The following is a 9,719-nucleotide window of genomic DNA, read 5'->3' as shown; positions in this document are numbered from 1 at the left end:
GGATCTTGCCCAACCGCCTTCTAATTCCAGCCCGCGGACGGTACGGGAATCAGTGTGTTTTTACATGAGTAGAATGTGTGCTTTTATTTAAAATGCATCTCTGGGTTATTTGTGGGGCCTGCCTGGTGTTTTTACATGAGTAGAATGTTTCCTTTTATTTAAGATGCATCTCTGGGTTATTTGTGGGGCCTGCCTGGTGTTTTGACATGAGTAGAATGTGTGCTTTTATTTAAAATGCATCTCTGGGTTATTTGTGGGGCATAGGAATTCGTTCATGTTTTCCCCCAAAATATAGTCCGGCCCACCACATGGTCTGAGGGACGGTGGACCGGCCGCCTGCTGAAAAAGTTTGCTGTGTGAGGCAAACAATTTCCGCTCGTGCAATGGAACTTCCCATCCCTTTTCCTTCCACATGTGCCCACCACATCACCTCCCAATCTGCTCCAGATGGTTGCGGGGAAACCCAGATCAGATGTTGAAGAAGTTTAGGGGAAGAGCAGAGGGAGGAGAAGTCCTGTTGTACTTGTGGAAGTCTTTCTGCTTGCACAGTGACAAAGGCTGTTGTGCAGCTCTGCAACTGGTGTCCTTCCGCCACTGGTTTCGGAAGCAATGTACACACCGCCTAATCCGCAATTCGTATCTATCCTGCACCTATCCTTTTGTTTTCTTACGGAATGCTGTGTTTCGACACGCTTTTCCCCAAACCGGCTTTCATCCGAACTGAGAAAAATGATGGTCTTGCTTGTGGTGTGAACTGACAATGTGTACACTGCCCTTGTTGAATACACCCAGTGCCGGATTTACATATAAGCTAAACAAGCTATAGCTTAGTGCCCCACTCTCTTGGGGGGCCCCAAAAAATTAAAGGAAAAAAGAAGATGTACATTTCCAAAATATAAGATAAAAAAAAAAAAAAACCTACATACAGCAACAGTGTTTTGTGTTCTGTAGGCTCCTATGAATTACCATATAGCATATATTCAACACAAAATACAGCAATAATTTGTTGTTGACAAAGGACAGCTGGACATAGAAAGGGCCCCATTACCTTCAATAGCTCAGGGCCTCATCAAACCTAAATCCGGCCCCATGGATTCAGACATCGTGTGGAGGGCATGTTCATCTTTGCTTTAGTACTGTGGTGAGTGCAGCCCTTCTTTGGTGTCCGGTCATTACAATGCCATTCTTGGCCATTCTTGGCCACCACAGTGATTCATGCTGAAGAAATCATTACAAAGCACTTTAACATTCCCTTCCTTTCATATTAGGTACCACGGTGATTAATGCTTCATTACGCAACAATTTGATTACGGGCAATTTCGTTGCCTTCCTTTCATATCTGGTACTTTGTATAACTGAGCCACTGAAGTTATATATTTTGCATTCTATCTACCTAATTTTGTTTGATAAAGAAAGACTTCCTTTGAAGAGGATTGAAATAACATTGTGAAACAGTTTGCATAACCGTCTGTGATAAAAATTAAATTACTGTATTTTTCTGTGTATAAGACTATATTTTTTCCTAAATTTTTGAAGTTTAAAATAAGGGGTCGTCTTATACACGGATAGTGCATAGTGCATAGTGCATTTTCTTAATTTTAAGTCCCCCCAAAAAGAATGTGTCATATACACGGGGGCGTGTTATACACTGAAAAATACGGTAAATAACAGCAGCAAGACACATGGACAATGTTTGAGCAATTAGTTCTTCTTCATTCAACCATTGTGAAATTTGCTAACTTGATAAGTACTTCACAACTCGGCTACTTTGATCAGATGATATGTCTTTGAACAAACAGTGCTTTCCACCTGAAACGCAGAACTGTCCAATATATACAGCAGTGAAGAAAACTAAAGTGGTCTGTAAAACAAAGAACAGCTGATACAAACTTGTTGAATTCCCAATCACCCATGAGGTTCAGATATATAACTTTTATCCCTTTCTAATCTAGATCACACCCGCCCTATACATTTAAGGCACTCTCTTAGCGCTTGAGCAGTGATGGCTCCCACCAAAGGCTCCTGTAGTTTGTTATGGCAGAACCACAATTCCCAGCACCCTTAACAAACTACAGTTCCCAGGATTCTTCAGTGGAAGCCATTACTACCAAGATGGTACAAGAATGCTTTAAAAGTATGATGTCGGCGTGACCCTAGTCTCTTTTTCTTCTCCACTTCCTTGACCACCATCAAAGCTGTAACCAGTGCTTTTTTTCCCTAAAAAAATGTTTAGGGGTACTCTCATTTTCCTACTCATATTGAAATACTGCCCCTCAATGAGGCGAAACTTAGATTCACAAAATGATGATGATGATGATGGTGATAATGGCTGGATTTCCCCAGCCACTCTGGGCAGCTTCCAAGAAGAGATTAAAAATACATTAAAACATCAGTCATTGAAAACTTCCCTAAACAGGCCTGCCTTCAGATGTCTTCTAAAGTCAGGTAGTTGTTTATTTCTTTGACATCTGATGGGACGGTGTTCCACAGGGCAGGTGCCACTACCAAGAAGACCCTCTGCCTGGTCCCTGTTACCTCACTTTTTTCGCAGTGAGGGAACCACCAGAAGGCCCTCGGAGCTGGACCTCAGTGTCTGGGCAGAACGATGGGGGTGGAGACGCTCCTTCAGGTATACTGGGCCGAGGCCATTTAGGGCTTTAATGATCAGCACCAACACTTTGAATTGTGCCTGGAAACGTATTGGGTACGTTGAGGGGTATGCATACCCCTGCGTCCCCCCAGGAAGAAAAGCAAATGCGTTTAAGCTAGTTGGAAAAATAAAGTAACGTAACAAGAACGGCTGGAAGTCAAGTCACTTGGTGGGTGTCCGTGTGGGGTAGGTGTGTAGGCATGTTGATATGTACAGTACAGTGGTACCTCGGGTTACATACGCTTCAGGTTACAGACTCTGCTAACCCAGAAATAGTGCTTCAGGTTAAGAACTTTGCTTCAGGATGAGAACAGAAATCGTGCTCGGCGGCAGCAGGAGGCCCCATTAGCTAAAGTGGTGCTTCAGGTTAAGAACAGTTTCAGGTTAAGAACGGACCTCCAGAACGAATTAAGTACTTAACCCGAGGTACCACTGTATAGGTAGGTATTATATAGAGTAATGTAGGTATGTTTTATGTTATGAAAATAAGGTAGTGGTTTATGTATGTGTATTGTGTAAATGTCTATGTATGTATGTTACTAATAATAAAAAGAATAAAAGAGAAAAAGAGAAAAGAAAGAAAAGCACTGGCTATAACTCTTTTTAGTTCATGTTTACCTGCAGGGCACCATGTACCTGAATCGGTGCTCTATAAGAACATAAGAAGCGCCTGTTCAATCAGGTCAATAGCCCATCTAGTCCAGCACCCTGTTTTCACAGTGGCCAGACAGATGCTTGTGGAAAACCAGCAAGCAGGATCTGAGCTCTCTCCCCTCCTGCACTTTACAGCCACTGCCTTTTAGAAGCAATCCTGCCTCCAGCTGCGGACGCAGAGCACCGCCATTGTGCCTGGTAGCCCTTGAGAGCCTCACTGCCTCCTGTGGGAGTGAGTTCCGTAGTTTAAATAAATCATCAGCATTACAGCTAACCACAGCCAGTGGACTGAACATGCAGCTAGGGTGGATCCTGATCTTATCCCATGTTTGCCTTTCTGGATACCCATCTGCATTGCAAAGTGAGGTCAGCTCAGCAAAGAATAGAGCTGGCTCAGGGCTGGCAATCCATTGCCACATTGCCTCTCGTGTTAAGCAAGAACCCGTCCTGTAGGAACCTAGTTGGCAGGGATCAAGTATCTATTTCATCACTCGAATAGAACAGGGAAAGTATTTAGGTCAGAAAATATGGGAAGGGGAATATAATATAATATAATATAATATAATATAATATAATAACAATTTATTTATACCCTGCCCATCTGGAAAAGGTAGAGAGAATCGGGATTTCTCTCTGGTGCCCAGGAGGACATGGCACGGCCAAAGTTGTGAGTCCTGGATTCCTTCCATCTCCTCTTTGGGAGGAAAAGAATGAGGACGAGCAATGGGTTTTGCACAGGCATAGGCAAACTCGGCCCTCCAGATGTTTTGGGACTACAGTTCCCATCATCCCTGACCACTGGTCCTCTTAGCTAGGGATGATGGGAGTTGTAGTCCCAAAACATCTGGAGGGCCGAGTTTGCCTATGCCTGGTTTTGCATGAGCCTGAGAACGGCAAATTATTGACTGGGAAAGGTCACCCCAAGGACCACTGCAAGTTAGGAGGGCCGGTCTTTCAGGCTGTTTATAAGCACCAGCTGCTATTCACTATTACATCAAGAGACCTGCTTGCCACTCCAGCAGGACCTTGCATGGCTAGACTGGCACCCACTCACCCACATAATTCTGGGTGCACAGAAGGAAAGTGCAGGTGGAGCACATTGGTCAAAGTGCTCAGGCTAAGGGAGTTACCAGAGCATCCTTAGGCAAAGGCCCAGGAATCAAGAGGGGTTGTGTCTATAAAGAAGGTAAAGGTAAAAGGTAAAGGACCGCTGAATGGTTAAGTCCAAAGGCGACTATGGAGGTGCAGCGCTCATCTCGCTTTCAGACCGAGGGAGCCAGTGTTTGTCCACAGACAGTTGGGGATTTGAACCACTGACCTTCCAATCAGCAAGCCCAAGAGGCTCAGTGGTTTAGACCACAGCGCCACCCGCATCCCTTCTTTATTTGAGTGCTCTCTCCCATTTAAAGAAGACTTAGCCAATTAAATGAATGAATGGATTCACAACATGCATAGCTTAGCAAAGGACCAGGAGGGGTCAAAGCCTGTGTTTTGCATATTTGAATTATTTTGAAGTGGGTGGGTGTTATTATTTCATCAAGGCAAATGAGTTTTTATGTGCTCCTTTTTTTTGTACAATATTTTTATTAATTTCCACAAAAACATTACATATTTTTTTAAAAAGCATACAATAAAACATTTAAAACAACTATATACACTATCAGTATTGAAGCCACAGTATGGGAATTACTTGAATCCCCTGAATTCCCTCCACCTCCTCCCTTGGTTCCTTTATAATATTTTCATTCACGCATGTCAATAAAGCCTTTTTCTCGGATTACTTCCAATTTTTGTACATTGTCTATAATATTACAAGTGTTTTTGGTAAGATGACAACAAATATTTAAAAAGACTGGTAAATGTCTATTGCATATTTACAAAAGTTAATACATATTTACACAAGTTAATACATTAGCAGGGTTTTTTAATGGGCCATTTAAAACATCACTCCAGCTTCCCAAAGTACCCAGATATTACCTACAGTAGATAACAGAAGTGTTTTCCTGCCTATTTTGAGCTGAAAGCAGTATCTGAGAAATGTGCTGTTTCACATTGCTGTGAGTTTTGGACGCTGGGGTAGGCTGCATGCCTGAGTTCCTTCTAATTCCTGGACCCAACAAGGATCCAATGGCCGGAATAGTCAGACATGGTCTGTCTCGGGAGACAATGGAGGAGTAAGCCTTTGGGGGTGATGTCAAACGGTTGGAAGGGTTGTAGCGCCTGCTGTGGCTATAGAGACCGATGTGGGAGAGACATGTTTTGCTGCAGCTGGAGCAGAGGAAGGCGTCCAGTTGTGCCGATGCAGAGGCACCATAACATTTCTTCTTTCTGCGCTCCTCAAAGTTTCTTGGTAATGGCCCCCCTAATTATGGGTCCTTAGGGACGTGGGTGGCGCTGTGGTCTAAACCACAGAGCCTTGGGGCTGCCGATCAGAAGGTCGGCGGTTCGAATCCCCACAACGGGGTGAGCTCCCGTTGCTCGGTCCCTGCTCCTGCCCACCTAGCAGTTCGAAAGCACGTCAGAGTGCAAGTAGATAAATAGATACTGCTCCGGCGGGAAGGTAAACGGCATTTCCGTGCGCTGCTCTGGTTTGCCAGAAGTGGCTTAGTCATGCTGGCTACATGACCCGGAAGCTGCACGCCAGCTCCCTTGGCCAATAAAGTGAGATGAGCACAGCAATCCCAGAGTCAGTCACAACTGGACCTAATGGTCAGGGGTCCCCTAAGGTAACAAAGGAAGTGGCTCTGTGCCAAAGGGCAAAGGGGGCCCCCCCAACTGTCTGTTAGTTCGAACGAGAAAGGCCAAAGTTGAGGAGCGTGAACTAGAATCTAAAAACAGGATGGGCAGCTGAGAGACAGAGCCATGCCTTAATGATATTTCCAGTGGATTATATCATGTGATATGATTCTGAAAGACTTCCTAGACTAGGTACAAGGAATCTGTGACCTTCCAGATATTTGTTGAACTACAACTCCCATAATTCCTGCCTATTGGCCATGCTGGCTGGAGATATTGGGAGTTGGAGTCCCCCACCCCCAGATGCCCCATCCTAGACAATGTATTACAGATGAGCAGGTAAGTTTGGCTTCATTTGTATCTGCAGTTTATGCCACCTATTAATTAAGTGATAGAATGCCAGATATCATTTAATGAATATATTTAAGTGCTCTCTTAGAGAAGACTTAGCTGATTAAATGAATGAATGGATTCGCAACATGCATAGCTTTGCAAACATCTGCATAAAAGAATAGGAAATACAAGCACACTTTTGTTTACACAGAATTATAAAGTTGGGAGGGACGCTGAGGAGCATCTAAGTCCAACCTCCTTACGAGGATCAAACCTGCAACCTTGGCATTACCAACAGTGCACTCTAACCAACTGAGCTATCCTGCTGAGCTGATAATAATTTGCATATGCAGTACATAAACATGTTCCCAATACCTCACAGTAATATTACTAACATATTCTTCAACATCAACTTCGTTGGTCATGTTGTGCGGATGCCTGATTATCGTCTTCCAAAGCAACTACTTTATTCCGAACTTAAAAATGGAAAGCATAATGCCAGTGGTCAACAAAAGAGGTTTAAAGACTCTCTCAAGGCAAATCTTGAAAATGTAGTATAAACACCAACAACTGGGAAACACTGGCCTGAGAGCACTCCAGTTGGAGAACAGTCTTTACCAAAGGTGTCATGGGCTTTGAAGATACTCGAACTCAGGACGCAAGGGAGAAATGTGCTAAGAGGAAGGCACGCTTGGCAAACCCTCGCAGTGATCAACTCCCACCGGGAACCAATGTCTCCACTGTGGAAGGATGTGTGGATCCAGAATTGGCCGCCACAGTCACTTACGGACCCATTGTTAAAACCGTGTTTATGGAAGACAATCTTACTCAGTTACAAGTGATTGCCAAAGAAAGAAGAAACTTGATAAAATGGAGTTATGCAAGGGCAGGATACTGCAGGATAGCACATGCTTTTGGACTCCGGTGTGATGATCATAGAGTCATAGACATGTACCATCTTAGAAAAGGCATTCCCTTCTATGAAGGAGATAAATGAGGAAACCTTTAGTATGCAAAAGCCACAGGAGTCGACTGTATTCCTTCTGGTCCTTTTTCCAGCTGACAAATGGAAAATGGAGCTCTGGAACATGTGACCGGGAAGGCTTTGGCTTCCTGAACTTGCTGCCACCTCAAATTGCTTCCTCTTTACTCACGAGCTCCATTTAAGGATTATTTTAATTGGCTAAAGACTGAGCAATGCCGTTCCTCAGATAAAAAGCGCCATGCAACAGGTTGTTACTGCTACTGACAACAGGATCAGAGTCACTGCTTAATACCTGGTTATCCCTCTGTTACTTTGATCCTCAATTGTCTATTGTGGTCATGGCAAGGACTGCAGCATCATTGGACACAGGCTAGCCATAAAACTCCTAAGTACCGGTAATAAACAATGATCAAGGCTGACAGCATGCCTGTTACACACTCTGATTTGTATTGTTAGAAGGCACCTAAAAGTGTGGGGGAGTTATTGTTTTGTGTTTTTATTATATATTTTTCTGTTTTTGTCTTGTATTTTTATGCTGTGAACCACCCTGAGATATACAGATGAAGGGTGGTAGACAAATTTAATAAATAAAATGCATACATACATAAAAGGTTATCTACTCCAGTGGTCCCAAAACTTTCCCCCCTATGGGCTACTTGAGAATTGCTGGTGATCTTCCCGGCGGGAAGGTAAACGGTGTTTCCGTGCGCTGCTCTGGTTCGCCAGAAGCGGCTTAGTCATGCTGGCCACATGACCCGGAAGCTGTACACCGTCTCCCTCAGCCAATAAAATGAGATGAGCGCCGCAACCCCAGAGTCGGCCACGACTGGACCTAATGGTCAGGGGTCCCTTTACCTTTACCTTACATACAGCAACAGTGTTTTGTGTTGTGTAGGCTCCTATGAATTTCCATACAGCATATATTCAACACAAAAAACAACAACCATTTGTTGTTGACAAAGGACAGCTGGACATATAAAGGGCCCCATTACCTTCAGTAGCTTAGGCAGGCACAGACAAACTTGGCCATCCAGATGTTTTTGGCCTACAACTCCCATGATCCCTAGCTAGCAGGACCAGTGGTCAGGGATGATGGGAATTGTAGTCCCCAAAACATCTGGAGGACTATTTGCCTATGCCTGTCTTAGGGCCTCATCAAACATAAATCCGGCCCTGGACACACTCCACAGAAAACCAATCCTTCACCCTTCAAATAACAGGAAACACTCCCCACAAGAAATAGATGCTTTATTTGAGTTCCCAAAGCAATCCCAAAGCCATCTCAAATATTTTCTCCGCAACAGAAGGAAGTACCTTGGGGGGGGGGGGGGAATTCATTCCCAATAGTTATTTTCACTTGCAAAAGCCTTCAAATCCTGTAAGGAGATAAACTTTTCACATGGTCTGTGACAATAGATTCAAGGACTGGGGTATTTACCATTTCAAAAGAATGACCTAGACTAGCCAAGATAAGGCAGTCAGCAAGAATGATCAGGTATCTTGATTGGACAGGAGACAACAAGCCACACTCTCATATTTCTGTAGCTCTTTCTGTGATGCTGGTATGATACTTGTAGGTGGTCTTTGGCTAAGGGGTTGGGCAATTTCTAAAGTCTTTAAAAATTGTATCCGACCACAGCTGCAGGGATACTGTTAGAGATGAAAAGAAGACGAAGTCCCTACCAGAGAGGAATGGCAAATGAAGCTATTGGATTATGCCAAAACAGCAAACCTGACCGGAAAACTCAGGAACCAGGAAGACCAAAACTTTAATAAGGAATGGGGGGGAATTACAATTTACCTTAAAGACCACTGTAAGCAGCTGAAAACATTAGCAGGACTGCAATAACACTATGGATACAATGGAGTTATAAAAAAAATTGGATTATTTTTAAAAAGAAGCAGCAGAAAAGGTTTACTAACAGAACCCCCTAGAAGGGAAGGTGGGATGTCTAGAGATTCAGGAGAATCTTGTATTTTCGGATGTGTTGTGGTATGATTGTAAACTTAAATATGTAAAACCAAATACCGTATTTTTCGCACCATAGGACGCACCGGCCCATAGGACGCATCAAGTTTTTTGGGGGGGGAAATAAAGAAAAAAAAATTTATTTCCCCCCCCAGGCGCTTGTGGGGCCGGCAGCAGGGAGAAGCGCTCTTCTCCCCGCAGTCCGCCTTCAGACCAGGTCCGGGGACAGCGGGAAGACGCGCTGCGCCTCCCAGCTGTCCCCGGAGCTTGCGGGGCAGGCAGCGGGGAGAAGCGCTCTTCTCCCCGCCGCCCGCCTTGAGATCAGGTCCGGGGACAGCGGGAAGACGCGCTGCGCCTCCCAGCTGTCCCCGGAGCTTGCGGGGCAGGCAGCG

The sequence above is a fragment of the Podarcis pityusensis genome, assembly GCF_964106645.2.
Source record: "Podarcis pityusensis genome assembly, chromosome: 2".
NCBI classification, from domain to species: domain Eukaryota; kingdom Metazoa; phylum Chordata; class Lepidosauria; order Squamata; family Lacertidae; genus Podarcis; species Podarcis pityusensis.
Note: the sequence above shows the minus strand (reverse complement) of the source record.